The sequence below is a fragment of the Peromyscus leucopus genome, chromosome 5 (genome assembly GCF_004664715.2).
Source record: "Peromyscus leucopus breed LL Stock chromosome 5, UCI_PerLeu_2.1, whole genome shotgun sequence".
NCBI classification, from domain to species: Eukaryota; Metazoa; Chordata; class Mammalia; order Rodentia; family Cricetidae; genus Peromyscus; species Peromyscus leucopus.
Window position 1 is genome coordinate 35785479 of NC_051067.1, and position 19617 is coordinate 35805095.

General features: G+C 38.9%; 1 protein-coding gene and 1 non-coding gene across 2 annotated transcripts in view; both read left to right on the top strand.

Annotated features, from left to right (window-relative positions):
* LOC114702136 (prolactin-2B1-like) overlaps positions 1-19617 on the top strand; it is a 65250-nt gene that overhangs the window by 13536 nt on the left and 32097 nt on the right. The gene's annotated exons all lie outside the window — the stretch shown is intronic.
* On the top strand, positions 17621-17811 carry LOC114702281. Its single transcript, XR_003735952.1, has one exon. It is a non-coding gene; the product is annotated as a U2 spliceosomal RNA (small nuclear RNA).

A 19617-nucleotide genomic window follows, 5' to 3' on the forward strand; every position in this document is an offset into this window, starting at 1 on the left:
AAGTCCGTTATTGTAATACACCATATAAACAAACTCAAAGAAAAACCCACATGATCATCTCACTAGATGCAGAAAAGGCATTTGACAAAATCCAACACCCCTTCATGATAAAAGTCTTGGAGAAATCAGGAATACAGGGAACATACCTAAACATAATAAAGGCAATTTACAGCAAGCCAACAGCCAACATCAAATTAAATGGAGAGAAACTCAAAGCAATTCCACTAAAATCAGGAACGAGGCAAGGCTGTCCACTCTCCCCATACTTATTCAATATAGTACTTGAAGTTCTAGCCAGAGCAATAAGACAACATAAGGAGATTAAGGGGATACAAATTGGAAAGGAAGAAGTCAAGCTTTCCCTATTTGCAGATGACATGATAGCATATTGAGTGACCCCAAAGATTCCACCCAGGAACTGATAAAGCTTATAAACACCTTCAGCAACATAGCAGGATACAAGATCAACTCAAAGAAATCAGTAGCCCTCCTATATACAATGGACAAAGAAGCTGAGAAGGAAATCAGAGATCCATCACACTTTACAATAGCCACAAATGACATAAAATACCTTGGGGTAACATTAACCAAGCAAGTGAAGGACCTATATGATAAGAACTTTAAGTCCCTGAAAAAAGAAATTGAAGAAGATATCAGAAAATGGAAAGATCTCCCATGCTCATGGATAGGCAGGACCAACATAGTAAAAATGGCAATCTTACCAAAAGCAATCTACAGATTCAATGCAATCCCCATCAAAATACCAACACAATTCACAGACCTGGAAAGAATAATACTCAACTTCATATGGAAAAACAAAAAATCCAGGATTGCTGTGGATATCACTCTATGTAAATAAAACACTGATGGCCAATGACCAGGCAGGAAGTAGGTGGGACAAGGAGAGAGGAGAATTCTGGGAAGCGGAAGGCTAGGAGAGAGACTGCAGCGACCGCGAGGAGAAGAGCATGTAGAGACGCCGGTAAGCCACCAGCCACGTGGCAAGCTTTAGATTTATAAAAATGGGTTAATTTAAGATAAAAGAACAGTTAGCGAGAAGCCTGCCACGGCCATACAGTTTATAAGTGATATAAGCGTCTGAGTGATTATTTTATATGTGGATTGTGGGGCTGCGGGGCTTGGGGAACCTGGAGAGAAGCCCTCCAGCTACACAGGATAGCCAAAAGAATCCTGTACAATAAAACAACCTCTGGAGGCATCACAATCCCTGACTTCAAGCTCTACTATAGAGCTACAGTAATAAAAAAAACAGCTTGGTATTGGCAAAAAATCCGACATGTGGACCAATGGAATCCAACTGAAGACCCTGACATTAACCCTCACACCTATGAACATATAATTTTTGACAAAGAAGCCAAAAGAGTACAATGGAAAAAAGAAAGCATCTTCAACAAATGGTGCTGGCATAACTGGATACCAATGTGTAGAAGGCTGCAAATAGATCCATATCTGTCACCGTGCACAAAACTTAAGTCCAAGTGGATCAAGGACCTCAACATAAATCCAGCTACTCTGAACCTGCTAGAAGAGGAAGTAGGAAGTAGTCTTGAATGCATTGGCATAGGAGATCACTTCCTAAATATAACACCAGTAGCAAAGACACTGAGAGAAACAATCAATCAATGGAACCTTTTGAAACTGAGAAGCTTTTGTAGAGCAAAGGATACGGTCAACAAGGCAAAGCGATAGCCTACAGAATGGGAAAAGATCTTCACCAACCCCACATCTGACAGAGGACTGATATCCAGAATATATAAGGAACTCAAGAAATTAGACATCAAAATGCCCAACAGTCCAATTAAGAAATGGGCTATAGAACTAAACAGAGAATTCTCAACAGAGGAAACTCAAATGGCTGAAAGACATTTAAGGAATTGCTCAACATCCCTAATCATCAGGGAAATGCAAATCAAAACAACTCTGAGATACCACCTTATGCCTGTCAGAATGGCTAAGATCAAAAACACTGAAGACACTTTATGCTGGAGAGGATGTGGAACTAGGGGAACTCTCCTCCACTGGTGGTGGGAATGCAAGCTTGTACAACCACTTTGGAAATCAATATGGCACTTTCTTAGAAAATTAGGAATCAATCTCCCCCAAGATCCAGCTATACCACTCTTGGGCATATACCCAAGGAATGCTCAATCACACAAGGGCACTTGCTCAGCTATGTTCATATCAGCATTGTTTGTAATAGCCAGAACCTGGAAATAACCTAGATGCCCTTCAACTGAAGAATGGATAAGTAAATTGTGGCACATATACACAATGGAATACTACTCAGCAGAGAAAAACAATGACATCATGAGGTTTGCAGACAAATGGATGGATCTAGAAAAAATCATCCTGAGTGAGGTAACCCAGACTCAGAAAGACAAGTATGGTATGTACTCACTCATAGGAAGATGCTAGATGTGAAACAAGGATGACTGGACTGCTACTCACATCACCAGGCAGGCTAACTGGAAAACAAGACCCCAAGAAAGACACGAAGATCACCCAATGATGGAGAAATGGCTGAGATCTACATGAACAACCTGGACATGAGTGGGAGCAATGAAGGGCGAGGGTTAAGGGAAAGAGAGTGGGAGTTCATAGCTGGATCAAGAACAGAGAGGGAGAACAAGGAATAGGAGACCGTGCTAAATGAAGAACACATAAGAAAAGGAAGAAACAAAGTGCTAGAGAGGCCCACAGAAATCCACAAAAAAAACCCCACAAAAGACTGCTGGCAATGGTCGAGAGACAGCTGGGACTGACCTACTCTGGTGATGAGATGGCCAAACACCCTAACAGTTGTGCCAGAAACCCCATCCAAGGACTGAGGAATCTGGATGCAGAGATCCACGGCTAGGCCCTGGGTAGAGCACTGGGAGTCTAATTAGTGAGAAAGAGGAGGGTTTATATGAACTAGAATTGTTGAAACCAAGGTTGGATAAAGCACAGGGTCAAATCACCAAACAAATGGAAACACATGAACTATGAACTAAAGGCTGAGGGGCCCTCATCTGGATCAGGCCCTCTGAATAGGTGAGATAGTTGATTGGCTTGGTCTGTTTGGGAGGCATCTAGGCAGTGGTACCAGGTCCTTGCCTGAGTTAGCTGTTTGAAACCTGGGACTTATGCAGGGATGCTTGGCTCAATCTGGGAGGAGGGGACTGGACCTGCCTAGACTGAGTCTATCAGGTCGATCTCAGTCCTCAGGGGAGGCTTTGCCCTGGAGGAGGTGGGAATGTGGGGTGAGCTGGGGGGAATGGGAGGTGGGCAGGAAAGGGGAGAACAAGGGAATCTGTGGCTGTTATGTAGAACTGAATGGTGTTGTAAAATAAAATAAAATAAAATAAAGAAAACAAAAATTTGTAATGATAAAATAAATATGAAAAGTTGAAGAAAAAAAAAGAATTCCCAATTGAAATACGACATGACAAGTGTGGTGGTTATGAGGTTATCAGGGGGTTTAGAGCTTACAGCCTCTGAAATGCTACAAACATTTGATAACATTCCTCTATTGGATAGAGAATAAGTTGGTTATTCCTACTGCAATTTCTGCTATACAGGAAATAGATCTTTTAGAGGGGGAATATACCTGTTAGAATCAATATGATAACTGATGTTGACTTCCTGCAAATGATATTACAGAGTCTTTAAGGACCTATTTTAAGGAATGGATTTGGTGATTCCTTATCAACTTGCCAAGTAGAATAGAATTCTTGGCTATTCCAAAATCCTTGGTGACTAAAGCCAACAGTGGTAGAATGAGGAGATAGATCACTGAACAACAAAAGGATACGCCTTGTCCTAGGGATAGGCAATTATCTCTACCTTAGAGAGTACTCTATAAAATTCTTGGAGACAGGAATGCTGAAGGTAGATGTGCAGCAGTGCTACATGCTGAACATCACATTTAGAATGTCTTGCTTGAGGCTGTAAACTGCACATTGACCTTAGTTAATTGACAAAGGGGAATCTGTGGGGAAAGAGATGGTTCACCTAGACCAGGGCCCTTTCCTAAAACACTATTACCCGATGGACAACTCCAGGGCATAGGACCAAAAAAAGAGATTGTCAAAAGTTAGAAGACATCTGGAGGGGCAGTAGGATGGCGGGTCTGGATGGGGCGTTGTAGTTGGAGATTTCTCCAGTCCTGCCAGGACTTGCAGCCACTTTGACCCGAGTAAACATGCAGAGACTTATATTACTTATAAACTGTATGGCCATGGCAGGCTTCTTGCTATCTAGTTCTTATATCTTAAATTAACCCAATGCTATTAATGTATAAGTTGCCAGTGGCTTGTGGATTACCGGTACTTTACATTTTGCTTCTCATGGTGGCAGCATGTCTGGCAGCATCTCCTGACTCAATCTTCCACCTCCTGCCTATACTATACTTCCTGTCTGGCTATTGGCCAATCAGCGTTTTATTTATCAATCAATCAGAGCAACATTCTCACAGCATACAGAAAGAGATCCTCAGCAGGGCCTGCTCCTTCTTGACACTTAGGCACATGTTATCTCTTCCTAATCATGCATCAGAGTCTCAGGTAGAGCACCATGAACAGTTCATGGAGCTGCCTATATATTATAATACATAGGCTTGGAAAGGAATTAATGATGTCATCCATGCTACTCTACAGGTTCTTTGGAAGTAACAACTGATACATGTTTGAAGCTTCTTCATGATATGTGGTGATTAATGTCCATGTACATGCAGAATCCAGAAATGAATCTATGGTTTCTTGAAGCAGGTAAGAATAGGTCTACAGAAATACTGAATCATTGTAAAGCTGCCATTACATAAATCCAATCCCTACATATCTTACTCATTTGGTAAGGCATCAGGAAGGATGCTAAAGACAGCTGTTAAATAATTTGTAAGAGAGTACATACATGAAGGGAAATTTACCTGTGAGAGCCCTGTGTTCATTTAATGAAATTCCAATTTCAGAGTGAGTTACTTCCCTAAGACTTATTGGAAAGGCAGGCTTCTGTGGTTACTCACACTACTTCAAACTGCTACAATTAGGAGGACACTGGAATTAACTGGTGGGGCTCAATGCTGAAGACAGTCATAGGCTAGGGTTAAGGAGGAAGCATCTTCTGTGTTAACTGACTTTCAGAGTGTGGAAGCCACTATGCAGTTGGCCTGTGAAGAATTGTTAATAATGATACTATGGTCTAGGTGTTAATTCAGTCAGTAAGTATAGCAAAGTACATTCATCCAAGGAACAGTGGTACAATTATTTTTGGCACAATGAACAAACTTCTGATAAAGTATAAGGCTAATTCCAAGAAAAGAATCCAAAATTTCTGGAATTTTATGCCAATAGACAGTCTTTCTTTCAAAAAGACCACCATGCTAAAATTGAATATATATCTCCTCTTTCAGAAAGGCCACAGTGCTGAGATTCAAAACTGTACCTTATTGAAAATTTAAGAGTTAAAGTATCATATTTGTAAAAGTACAGACAGAAGAAGGTATTGGTTTTTATTTACTGGATTTCATATATTAGTTTTTTCTCTTGACAAGGCTTAAGAAATATTTTTGCTCTGAAGTCTCAGTATTCAATGGGAGCATACTGTGTCATCCTGGGTTTTTTTTTAGTATAGTAAAAAGCCAAGTAATATTGCTAACAGAAAAGGAATTTTCTGAAGAATCTCCTTTGTAGGTAATATTGGCAAGAAAATTTCAAAATAGTGATGAAATTAATCTAATGAAAAAGTATATGACTGAATTTATATTTTACCTTATTGTAAAACACTTTAGATAATAAAGGAGGTAATTCATCAACATAAATATATATTTCATGCAATCAATTCTTTGAAACATGTTATAAAAACATTAAATTTATAAAAATATAATTTATAATTTCATAATTAAATTTTCTCATTTTAAGTTAATTTTTCAACTAAAATGGTGTTTGCTTATATTTTATCCTCTATGACCTTTGGAATATTTGAATGTCAGCTTTTTTTTTTTTTTTTTTTTTTTTTTTTTTTTTATTTTACAACATCATTTATTTCAACATAATAGCCACAGATTCCCCTGTTCTCCCACTCTCGCCCCCCTTCCCCCTTCCCCCATCCCACCCCCCATTCCCACCTCCTCCAGATCAAGGTCTCCCCCGAGGACCGGGATCGACCTGGTAGACTCAGTCCAGCCAGGACCAGTCCCCCCCTCCCAGACCGAGCCAAGTGTCCCTGCATATGTCCCACGATTCAAACAGTCAACTCATGCAACAAGCCCAGGACCCGGCACTAACACACGGCTGCCTCCCAAACAGATCAAGCCAAATGACTGTCTCACCCGTTCAGGGGGCCTGATGCAGTTGGGGGCCCCTCAGCCTTTGGTTCATAGATCCTGTGCTTCCATTCGTTTGGCTATTTGTCCCTGTGCTTTATCCAACCCTGGCTTCAACAATTCTCGCTCATATAAACCCTCTTCTTTCTCACTAATTAGACTCCCAGTGCTCCACCAGGGGCCCAGCCATGGATGTCTGCATCCAGATTCCTCAGACCTTCCTTGGATGGGGTTTATGGCACAACTAACAGGGTGTCTGGCCATCCCATCACCGGAGTAGGTCAGTTCCTGCCGTCTCTCGTCCATTGCCAGCAGTCTTTTCTGGCAGTATCTTTGTGGATCTCCGTGGGCCTCCCTAGCTCTCTGCTTCCTCCCCTTCTCATGTGGTCTTCATTTACCATGGTCTCCTATTCGTTGTTCTCCCTCTCTTTTCTTGATCCAGCTAGGATCTCCCACTCTCTTTCCCTCGACCGTCGCTCTTCATTGTTCCCACTCATGACCAGGCTGTTCATGTAGATCTCATCCATTTCTCCATGTCTTTTTTGGGGTCCCGTTTTCCAGGTAGCCTCACTGGTGATGTGAGTAGCAGTTCAGTCATCCTTGTTCCACATCTAGTATCTTCCTATGAGTGGGTACATACCATATTTGTCTTTCTGAGTCTGGGTCACCTCACTCAGGATGATTTTTTCTAGATCCATCCATTTGTCTGCAAACCGTATGATGTCATTGTTTTTCTCTGCTGAGTAGTATTCCATTGTGTATATGTGCCACAATTTCTTTATCCATTCTTCAGTTGAAGGGCATCTAGGTTGTTTCCAGGTTTTGGCTATTACAAACAATGCTGATATGAACATAGCTGAGCAAGTGCTCTTGTGGTATGATTGAGCATTTCTTGGGTATATGCCCAAAAGTGGTATAGCTGGATCTTGGGGGAGATTGATTCCCAATTTTCTAAGAAAGCGCCATATTGATTTCCAAAGTGGTTGTACAAGCTTGCATTCCCACCAGCAGTGGAGGAGAGTTCCTCTAGCTCCACAACCTCTCCAGCATAAAGTGTCTTCAGTGTTTTTGATCTTAGCCATTCTGACAGGCGTAAGGTGGTATCTCAGAGTTGTTTTGAGTTGCATTTCCCTGATGATTAGGGATGTTGAGCAGTTCCTTAAATGTCTTTCAGCCATTTGGGTTTCCTCTGTTGAGAATTCTCTGTTTAATTCTAAAGCCCATTTCTCAATTGGACTGTTGGTCGTTTTGATGTCTAATTTCTTGAGTTCCTTATATATTCTGGATATCAGTCCTCTGTCACCTGTGGGGTTGGTGAAGATCTTTTCCCATTCAGTAGGCTGTCGCTTTGCCTTGTTGACCGTATCCTTTGCTCTACAAAAGCTTCTCAGTTTCAGGAGGTCCCATTGATTGATTGTTTGTCTCAGTGTCTGCGCTACTGGTGTTATATTTAGGAAGTGATCTCCTATGCCAATGCGTTCAAGATTACTTCCTATTTTCTCTTCTAGCAGGTTTAGAGTAGCTGGATTTATGTTGAGGTCTTTGATCCACTTGGACTTAAGTTTTGTGCACGGTGGAATGTCAGCATTTTTTTAGGCATGACCTTTAGCATTACTTTAGTACCACGCTGGAGTCTTCCAACAACATTTAGGAAAAGTCTTTTATTACATAGTTTCCTCAGAAACACCTTTTTTTTCTTTAAATTTCAGAATTGCTTTAGGGATGGCTTCATTAAATTTGAAAAGTAATTTTTATTTTAGTATGTACATGTGCTTTTATCCCATTGAGTGGATAAAGTATTGACATGTTAGAAGTCAGCCTCAGCTTACCTGTTAAAACATTAAAATGAGAATAAAAACAACAATGATCACTGCCAAAAATCTTAAAGATGAGTTTTTCACAGAGCAGGGGAAGTAGATAAAATCAAGCTTCCTATGTCTTCTATCATCTGTCATTCCAGGCAAATTTTGATCTTCATAAATAATGGCACAAATTCTGCTTACACAGGGCATTAGGACTATAAAGGTGATGTTCTATTTAGGTACACAGGGAATGCCCCCAGGATGTAAGATGTGGCAAAATGGGGTGTCTACTCCAGTGCGTGGGCATTTTGCATCCCCCACTGGGTAATAACAGGACTCAGAGGCAGTCATTTACCCATGCACACCCTGTCTTCCATCAGTACAATTTGAGGACAGTTACAAAGGCACAATCTACTCTCAGGGTTATTGTTAAGCTCAATTTTAAAGAAATAGAATCTGAAGCTTTTGATAAAATGACAAATACATGGGATTTTTATCTTTAGGTAGAAAATTCAGCCTATGGGATCATTTTGATGACAGATTCTCTTCATACTGAGTGTTGGTAATCCTCAGTCAGATATTACTCATATCAAGCATAAAGATAAAGCAAAGAGATGAACTGTGTTCTTGTCATGTCCGTGTTCAAAATGCAACTCTGAGCTACTCAGCTAAATCATTATAAACTCTTGCAGCATCTGGGAATGGAAAATTGTTATAAACTCTCCAGACATGAAACCATCTGCAGAGAGTGCTCAGAATTAACCTAAGTTCCAGGTGTCTATAATGTTCACAAGCACTCAGGGAATAATAAAAAATGAGGGAATTTGCCTATTTCTGTCAACTACATAGCAAAGCAAATATAATTATTCACCTACATTTTCACAGTGGAAGACCTTTATTCATCACATTAGCTTAACTGGAGCAATTTATACAGCCAAGGACACATTGCTTTCCCCACCTCCCACCCCAAGAGAATGAGTCTTGAAACCTCAGATAAAAGAATCCTCCCTCAGTGGCTCCTCTTTTTATTTAGCAGGTATACCTGCTGATCATGTTGTCAAACCTTATCCTGTGGGAGAATGTGGCCTCTGTTCTGAGTGATACACTGAAGATGGCCGCTGCAAGGTGTCTCTCCACGGACTATTTGATAATAGGTGTACCATGTGCATAAAGTATTCTCAAAGTCCAGAAGAGGACATTGGATCCCCGGGAACTGGAGTTTCAAAAAATTGCTAGCTGTCATGTACATACAGAGAACCAAACTTGGGTCTTATGGGAGAACGGCAAGTCCCTTTAACCATTTCTCCCAACTCTATTTTTGGACAAAAGAGACTTAGTGTCATGTATACACACATGATTTCTTCCAGCTTTTATAAGACATTATTTTATCTTAGTTTATTTTTAAAATAGTGCAAATATTAATACTTTCCAATTTCAGGCTATTTTCTTCTTCTTCTTCTTTTTTTTTTTTTTAGAAATTCGTACATATATACAATGGAGTACTATCATATATATAGCCCATATCCTCCTATAACTTTCCTTTTATCTCCCCCAACATGCCTACTTCCTAAGTTCATGTTTGTGTATTTTTTAATAACCCACCAAGTCATGTACATGTTGCCCTATGTATATGGATGTGTGGTGCCATCCTAGAGCATGGAAAACCCATCGGTGGGCAGAGCCTCAAACAAGAATGATTTCCCCCCTCATCCAGCTATTCTCAGTTGTCAACAATTCCTTAGTAAGTGGTGTAACTTAGAGGTCACCTACCATATCTATGCTGAGATTTTGTCTGACATCACCTTGTGCTGGTCTTGCTAGGTCATCACAGCTGCTGTGAATTCATGGTTGTGACAAAATGGCTAGTTTCTTTATGACTAATTTTGTAACATCTAGGGTAATTTCTTTGTGAATTTCTGAGGAACTTAGCATGGATGATGCATATATTTCATGGCCATTGGAAAAAAGAAGATATAATTCAATCATAAAAAGTAAGACACATATAAGTTGGGACCAACACAAAGCAAGAAATTAATACATTCAGGTATGTGTGTACTATGGCATTAGGCTCAGTGAAAGCGGATGCTAAAATGAAGTGCTTTTCTTTTTTTAATTAATTTATTTAAAAAAATAGGGCTTTTTTTCCATTTTATATGCCAATACCAGTTCACCTTCCCTCCCCTTCTCCCGCCCCGCCCCCAGTCCCATCCCCCATCCAATTCTCAGAGAGGGTTAGGCCTCCCTTGGGGAGTCAACAAAGTCTGGCACACTAAGCTGAAGCAGGACCAAGCCCCTCCCTGCTGTGTCAAGGCTGAGCAAGGTATCCCACCCTAGGGAATGTGTTCCAAAAAGCCATTTCATGCACCCATGGATAAGTCTGGGTCCCACTGCCAGGGGCTCCTCAAACAGATCTAGCCACATAACTATCACCCACATTCAGAGGGCATATTTCCGACCCATACATGTTCCCCAGCTGACAGGCCAGAGTCCATGAGCCCCCATCAGCTTGGGTCAGCTCTCTCTGTGGTTGCTTTTTTTTAAATTGGTAAATTTTAGGATGAGTGAAAAAAACAAGAGCTTAGTAAGGAGGGAGATTGTTTAAAAAGTTGAATGAAAAAATATGATTACAAATGGAACAAGAAAAAGGTTTACATCTTTAATTCCTTAATTTCAGTTTGTATGCAGTGCTCATTAAAAATAGCATTTCTGATAGAATATGTAAATATTCTAGTTACGGATTCATTTACTCAGTTCCTGAGCTCCAACTAACTGAAGTTTTCATCATTTGCATGTGAAAGTTTGAAAAGGACTGTCATACTTCTTTGCTAGTTCAGGAAGAAATGAGGAGGAAAAGGGATCCAAATGAATCTACAGCACATTTTTCTACAAATAAACTGAAGCATGGCTTTGATGTACTGTAGGTTATGCAGGTACTAAAACAGATTTGATAATTGCACATTCAGAAAAGCATGCAGAGAAGAAAAGATCAAATACAATCACATTAGCTACAAGTGAAATGAAGTTGTATATATACCATTGCACAAAAAAAAAAAAAAAAACACTATAGCAGATCCTTTAGTTGCCCATTATGTAGGAAACTGTGAGATGAACTGGGAATTCAGGAGTAGGTACACATATATGTATATTTGAGAGAAATACAAATATGATTTTATTAATTTAATTTTTATTTTATGTGTGTGAGTGTTTTGCCTGCATTGTGTGTCTGTGCATTGCATGTGTGCCTGGTACCTGTGGAAGCCTGGAATCTGAGTAATAGATGGCTATGATATGTCAAGTATGTGGTGAGAACTGATTCTACATCTGCTGAGAGAGCAGTAATGATCTTAATGAAAGACCCATTGCTCCAGCACCCACTTGCATTTAGTATATATTATAAACAGCTCCTATGTTGACAGCATTCTGTACTTTTGACCGCTATGCCAGCCCTCCTTGACTTTTGAGACACTCCTGGTTTTACATCTGCTTCTTAGTTATGTGATCTCTCTGCCTTAACTGAAAATACTCAAACAAAATATTTCTACGAAATATTATGTCATATTCTCAGGATCAAACTGAGCCATTAGTTATAAAAAGCAAGTCTACATATCATGTCAGCTCTCATGTCTTATTTGTAATTCCTGCCATAGCATAACATGATTTCCATTAAACAGCATGTGATAACAATACTGGAAACTGGGGACAAAGAGCTGGAGAAAGGGCATTTCTTCAGGGGTCCTACATTGCTAAACACTTTACAAAGCCGTCTTCTGGCATTGCTGCATTGGATCCTCACAAAAGCTGGCTTAGATAAGGAAACTGGGGTTTTGAAAGGTTATACAATTTGTGTACACCTTGCATGGTGAGCATGAAAGTGGCTTACTCTTAGTCATGTACCCCAAGGCTCTCAACAACCTATAAAGTAATCACCATTTGACATGCTCCTTTTCTCAATATCCTTTATACATTTTCCTTTGCTAGGTTTATTCAGATCCTCCCTACTTTTCGTGTTCATTACTGCTAGATCATAGACACCAATTTTTAACTGTATTAAATCAGAGATGTGTTTCACATATGATCCTGGTAGAAAACACATAATGGAGAGTCAAAACTCCATAATAATTTCCATTGATATTAAAGGCAGCACTATGTCACTGCTCTTCACATGTACATGGCAAGAAAAATGGACTGTTTTGCGAGAGTCAAGGGGCAAGGGGTCATGTAGCATTCAGGAAATTACATTGATGCATGTCTTTCCATTTCCATTGCATCTTTAAAAAATATTCTGAAATAATATAAAAATCAAAAGAAATATAATAGTGTGTAACTTGGTTTATTTATGTGTGTTTATCCATGAGTGAAAATGATTTGGGTCACTTGCCACTGGTGATACATTATAGTACAGTTCATATGAGTCAGGTCCTGTGAACACTTACTGAGAACCAGTAAAAATCTGATTCCTGTGGAAAAGTAAACAATCAAACAGAAAAGACCTCACCTGGAAGGCAGATGACAGAATTCAGATGGAAAACCAAACACGGTCAACTGGACCCCTTATTAGAAAAACGAGTTATTTTTGTAACTTGTAACCCTTTATTTCAGCAAACTATAGGTCAATGACTTAGATTTTACATTTTTACAATCATCCACACAAATGTGTTAGGAATACACAGTAAAAATACTGGATATTTTAGTTCAGCCTCTTTGTGAAAAGATTATATGTAACTAACAACACTTTATTCCTATCTTATTGTTAGCATAAATTGTGTTTGTCTAGTCTGGTGTCCCTAGGAATCTGATGCTTAATATGGTAGGTACCTGGATCATCCCTCTGCATCATTTGGTGACTGAAATGAATGGTATCTAAGGAGTCCCTGCTGCTACCCTCTCTGGAGCCAGAGATTAATAAAAACTACCAAGACCTAGATGACATTTACAGAGTACATGGAAGGTGAGCATTTTCCTTGAACTTCTCATTCAAGAAATGGTGAATTCTGCAACGAGAAGTGAAGTTTTAGATAACTCTCTTTACAAGACTAAAATTAGGTATCCCTTATTGTAGATATCCTCTGTGTTGACTGGTGCCTGTTAGCTCAGATCTTCCTAAGGTTTTTCTGTTCAGTATTTCACTTAACTAGGATCTGAATTAGGAACTGTTCCTCATAGTAGGTTTCTGGTTACCTATCTCGACAGAATGAAAGTCAACCAAATTCCTCAACAATTCCACCAATCTTCTTTGCACTTTCTATACCTGAAAGCACCAAGGGCAATCTTTGTGTGTCTAATGTTCTAACACACAAACTATGTGAAGACACTTAGGTTAAAGGATAAAAATATAATAGTACAATACTAGAATACACAAATTACCAAAGGCACTTGAGGGACAATGGTGAGGACATAGAACTTTTATTTAATGAGATATATAACACTGGCTCCTCCATTGTCTTGTAGTCAGCACTGTGTTTATTATCATATAGAAAATTTCCAGTTCTTTCTCTGTATTCTCCTATATGAATATAGCTCAACAATGATTATTAGGTTATTTAGATGATTAACAGATTTAGATATCACTGACCAATTTAAATGAATGTCGATGATCTGGCTGAGATGTGCATTCATAATTTTCCCCCAAATATAGATGAATGTTTAAAAACAACAAGGAGAAATGTTAATGAAGTAAAAAAAAGAAGTTCCTCATTTAGATTGTTAAATTCGCCTGGAAGTTCTAGATAGAATATTCACCCTTGAAATTGAAGAAAACTCCTACTTTGGGTATCTTTATAAAGTGATTCAACAGTTTTGTCTTGATACACACAAGGTTAATAATAATCTCAATTATCTGAGGTGTTAAATTATCCAAAAGAAGTATTCTTAAGCCATTCAATCCACAATGAGATGCCTGCTTCTGAAATGATTTTTGAGAGTCCATTGTGATATTTTATTTGTGCTCTAACAAATAAAGCTTGACTGGGGAAAGCCAGCCACTATATTAAACATAGAGGTCAGGCAGTGGTAGCACATACCTTTAATCCTAGCATTCAGGAGGCAGAGATTCATACAGACCTCTGTGAGTTTAAGGCTGCATTGGGAACAGAGCCAGGAGTGGTGGCATATGCCTTTACTTCCAGCATTAGTTAACCATAGAGGTCTGGAGGTCTATACAGACAGATAGGAAGTGATGTAGCTGGGTGGAGAGAGGAAGTAAGATGTCAGGGCACAAAAAGGTATATAGCTATGAGTATACAGGAAGTAGCTCTCTCTTGGGCTGAGGATTTCCTACTGGTAACAACATGAAGCTTGGCTTGTTCTATTCCTCTGATCTCTCAGATTTCACCCCAATATCTGGCTCCATTTTTTTTTAAATTAATAAGACTATTTAGCAATTTGTGTTAAACTCCACCCTTTCAAATATTCATAAATATTTACATTTTGAGTCTATTCTTTGTTACAATGGGTCTCTTATTAAGGAATATAAGTATATGTATGTAACAATAATTAATTTTTAAAAGCAGTCATTAATTACAAAGGAATCAAGAAGGCTATATGGGTCTGTGGATTGTAGCATAGTTATCCTTTATTTTAAAGCTAATATCTACTTATGAGTGAAAACATATCATGTTTGTGAATCTTAGTCTGGGTTACCTCACTCATAGTGATTTTTTTTCCTAGTTCTATTCATTTGCCTTCAAATTTCCTGAAGTCTTTGTTTTTAACAGCTGAGTAATACTACAATGTGTAAATGTACCGCATTTTCTTTATCCATTCCCCAGTTGAGGTTGTTTCCAGGTTCTGGCTATTACACATAAATCAGCTATGAACATAGTTGAACAAGTGGTCTTATGGTATGATTGAGCATCTTTTTGACATATGTCCAAGAGTAGTATAGGTTGGTCGTGTGGTAGATTGATTCCTAGTTTTCTGAGAAATTGCCACACTGATTTCCAAAGTGGCTGTACAAGGTTGGACTCCCACCAGCAATGGAGGAGTGTTCTCTTTCCTTCACATCCTCTCCAGCATGTGCTGTCACTTAGGAAATAAGGAGGGTTTATGGAGGGGACTATACCTATGAAAGGGAAATAGAAGAGATTTCCTGAGTGGACTGAGGGTGGTTGGGGATGGGAACAAGAACAATCAGGTTGGAGTGGGGATGGAGTGGGAGAGTACTGAAAATGACCACTGAAAAGGGGGAGCATTCTTTGGAGATTTCAATACCGTTAGCCCTACTTCATTGTTCAATGGTCCTAGCCTCATCTTTCCACCAGGCCTTCCACTACAATTGAGGACCAGGGCCCAATACTACTGGAACCAAGTATCTCCAGTCTTGTGGGACAATTCTGTTACTAGTTGACCATGGGTTTAACGTCTGCTTCACAAAAGGTGAATGCATACCATATGAGAATATCATTTCCTTTAATTTCCTACCAGTAGTCAGAGTAGTGTGGTAGTATTGTAAAGGTAAGCCACCAGCATGGAATCTTCCACCAATCACATGTCTCCATATCAGACAACAACAACGCATGAAGCCTTGTTCAAAAATCTCCTGAATTTACTACTGTTTGCATCTAACACATTGGCAATAGTCTGTATTGCAAGGCTGGCAAATGGGGCTCTAAAGTTGAGAATCTCCTAAGAGCTACCTATATTGGCCCCGGGATTTTTGAGTTGCTTTATGGTTTTGCTTCCTACTTACTCCAACCATACCTAGTACCTTCCTTCAAATGCTTAGCTGCTGCGGTTTTCTCCTATGTGCTTTCTGCATCTGTAGGATACTACATGGCATTGTTTAACAATACATACTTTAACAGATGTTATCAACATCCTAGATGTCACAGTTTTCATGGCTGTAAACGAATGCAAATGTAAATTTTAATTATAAATCAGCATTTAACTAGGAATCTACAAACTAGAGTAAAACTAAAATTTTAACAAGTTTTAAAATTATGAGATGTTCTGAATGCTACTTTTGCTTGTTTCCTCCAAAGAGCAATGTTTTGTAAAACAAGATATTCTCCATATTTGACCTTATTAAGCCCTAGACAATATGTCTTTGTTATGGATAATATGCACTATCACTTTGAGAGGATTTGAAGTAACTTAGGAGACTCTGGTCCAACTAGGGCAGACTATGTCTCAAGCTTGCCACAGACCATGACAGTAATGTACATGTGGTACTAGTTTTGTAGGCAAGAAAAAAATGCAATGTTCCAGAGGTTCATCAAGGGAGGGCAATTCATAGCATGTTCTGACTGCCTGAAAAACAGACACAACAGGAGATTGTGTGAAGTGAGGTGGGTGAAGCCTAAACTGCAAAAGACACCAGGCTTTTGAGTTGTAAAGATATGGGAGTGATCACTGAGGAATGCTGCTGCTGGTGTGAAGGAAAGCAACCTAACAACAGAGAGGCTGAGTGCTGGGGGCAGGGGATATTGAGAATCTGGGCTACCTAAGCCCTTTAGAAGCAAGATGACCCCATCATGTGTCCCAGATTCTTTATATGGTGTGACAGGATTTGCTGCTTAGCCCTCTGGATTTTCAGTATTTTTTTTTTTTTTGTATAATCACCATTAACATATCCCATCCTTCCCTTTTAGAATAGCAGTGATTTCTTCATTATTTTACATATTGGTACTATATATTTTGCTTGGTTTTATAGAATTTTATAATTTAGAGATTGCCTTGAGTCTCAGAAGAGACAATGGACTTATCAATAGTGTAGACACTGTGAAAGACTCATTAATGAAATCAATGGTTACGTGTTATGACAGGTTTTGAATTAATGGAGAAAGAAGTAGAAAGCCATGGCTTAAAACTCAGATAGTGATACATCAGTGTATTAGTCACTTTTCTATTGTGGTGTTAAAATGCTGTGACAAAGACAACATAAGGAAGAGAGAACTTATCTTGGCTTATAAGTCCAGATGGATAAGTCATGTTGCCATAGTGGAGGCAAGTCAACAATCGGAGGTATGGCCACAAGGACAAAAAGCTGAGAGCTCACATCTTTAACGTCAAGCTTGAAATAGGGAAAAATGGAATTGGGCAATTCTATTTAAATCATAATGCTCATCTGCAATGACATTCTCTCTCCCCCAAGTCTGCACCAACTAAAACTTCTTCAAACATCACCTCCAACTGGCAACAAAGTATTCAAATTCTGAAGTGTATGAGGGACTTCATTAATTTAAGCCACACATCATGATATGTATTAGATTTATGAGGGCTAATATATATTGGCCATTTGATACCATCTAAAATCAACTAGAAGAAGAAAACCTGCATGTTTGTGAGGGAGATTCAGTATCTGGCTATTTTAGAAGAGAAGACTGACACTACATGTGGACAACATGGTTTCATGGACTGTGTCTCAAAACAAAATAAAGAAAAAGGAAGTGGAGAACAATGTTATGTCCCCCTCTGCTTCCTAGTCATAAAACCACTAAGACCAGCATTGTCACATTCCCTACCATGATAAAATGTGTCTCCTTCAAAAATATCTTACATCGCTTCTCGGCCTTTTGGCTAAGATCAAGTGTAGTATCTGTTCTTATCAGTTTAATATCTGATATGTCCTCTATCTGAGGACAATATATTAAATGGATTTTTGGAAGTAGGAGTTGGAATAGGAGCTTGCTCCGTCCACTCCACGCATTGACCTGGTATTGCAGTACCTCCAGGAATGGTGCACCAAAAAAAAAAATATATATATATATATATCTTACAACAAACTGCTTTCATCAGATTTATCACAGATAGAAGTGAGAGTGAAGTTGGATAAATGTCACTTCATTAGTCTTTATCACTTTGAGGCACATCTTCTATTACTGTTGAACTGCCTTTGTCTTGATACCTCCCATTTCTTGGCCAGGCTGGGGGTAAATGGGGGACTTGGCCCATTGTTATCCTTAAACTTTGTCATTTCACCTGACTTCTTGTATCAGACTAATCCAGGCTTGCCCTATGACCACATCCTGTTTATAACCCTTATCTGTGTGTAGAAACTCCCAGATCTGGGTGAACAATATTAACATGAAAAGGCTCTCACTTTGCATGAACTCATAAGTTCCATTAGGTTTATGTTCAAGGGTGATATTCTCCAACTCTGTTACATAATGTGCCTCACCAGGACATACACCCAAACTCGGCATCTTTCAGTATAAAAGGTAAACTCTATTGTACTTGGGTAGACATAAATCACCCATATTCTTACTCTTGGCTCAACTGAAATCTTTCTTATTTCTTTTATACACACTCATTAATATGATGAATATTAGTATTTCTGTATATTAGTGCATACTGGTTGCAATATTCCCCCAAAACACACGTATTCTGCATGGTAATACATATTTGATACATTCATAACTTAGCAGTGGGGTGTGTCCATTTAACAGTGTTGTATGCACAAGCATTTAGAAAACAATACCCATTCCTCTAAGGAACTGCCAGGAACTATTCCCACCCAGTGACATGTCTTTAATCACAGAAGGTAATTCTCTACTAAGTTCTGTACCCCTTCTTCTCTTCAATGAATTCTTCTCCAGACATTAAAGTCAAGACTTCCAGAAACACATGTAACATCTGGCCTTCTGTCAAATACATTATACAAATCTCAATTTATATGCCAGTCACAGCTACGAAGATCCCTGAAAACTTCTCTTGTTTCCATGCTGTACTCCAGGCAGGATAAAGCATATCCTGAATAGTCCCTGTCTGAGCATCTCATACTATCATAATGTCAAAACATTGGCTTGTTTTCAAGGCACATCACGGTTAGGAGCTGATGACTACCTCAGAGTAATGGGACATTAATATACCATTCTCTACTTACCAAAAGAATGAACATAGTAGCAGAGATGTATGGTACAATGGAATTCAGTAAGAATTCTGTTTAGCAGGCACAAATGCAACATTAATTTATCATTTCCCATGCCAATACAAATTAATATAGATCCTCAAAATTTATTTGATTCTTTACAATGATATAAAAAGTAATAACTGATCTACTATTAAATCCTCAAAATGTATTGCTAGTTTATCTCACATCACCACTAATTGTAAGAGCTCCACAGCTAACTCCAAATATTTGTTGTGCCTGAAATATGGAGATAGAGAATAAACTAAAATCTGAACAACTGAATGCAAAAATGGAATACACAGAACAGTGAATAAAGAGTCTCTCAAGCTAAATTTGACAAGTATTACTGTCACATGAACAAAAAAAGTCCAGCAATTGTACATTCTTTACAAATGGTCACCAAGGGCATCTAACAATCTACATGTGAACTATCAGAGTCACCCACTAATCTCCTACTTTCAAAATACAACTAGAATAGTGTTGACAAAAATGTAACAAACAGAATTCTCCTCACAATATCCAAAGCCCTCATCTACACAGACTTGCCATCATGTAAGTGTAACAGAACTCAAGAAAAACAACTACAGCAACCACAGCATAGAGAATTCCCTCCATTCTAGCACCCAGAACACCTGGGGAGAATT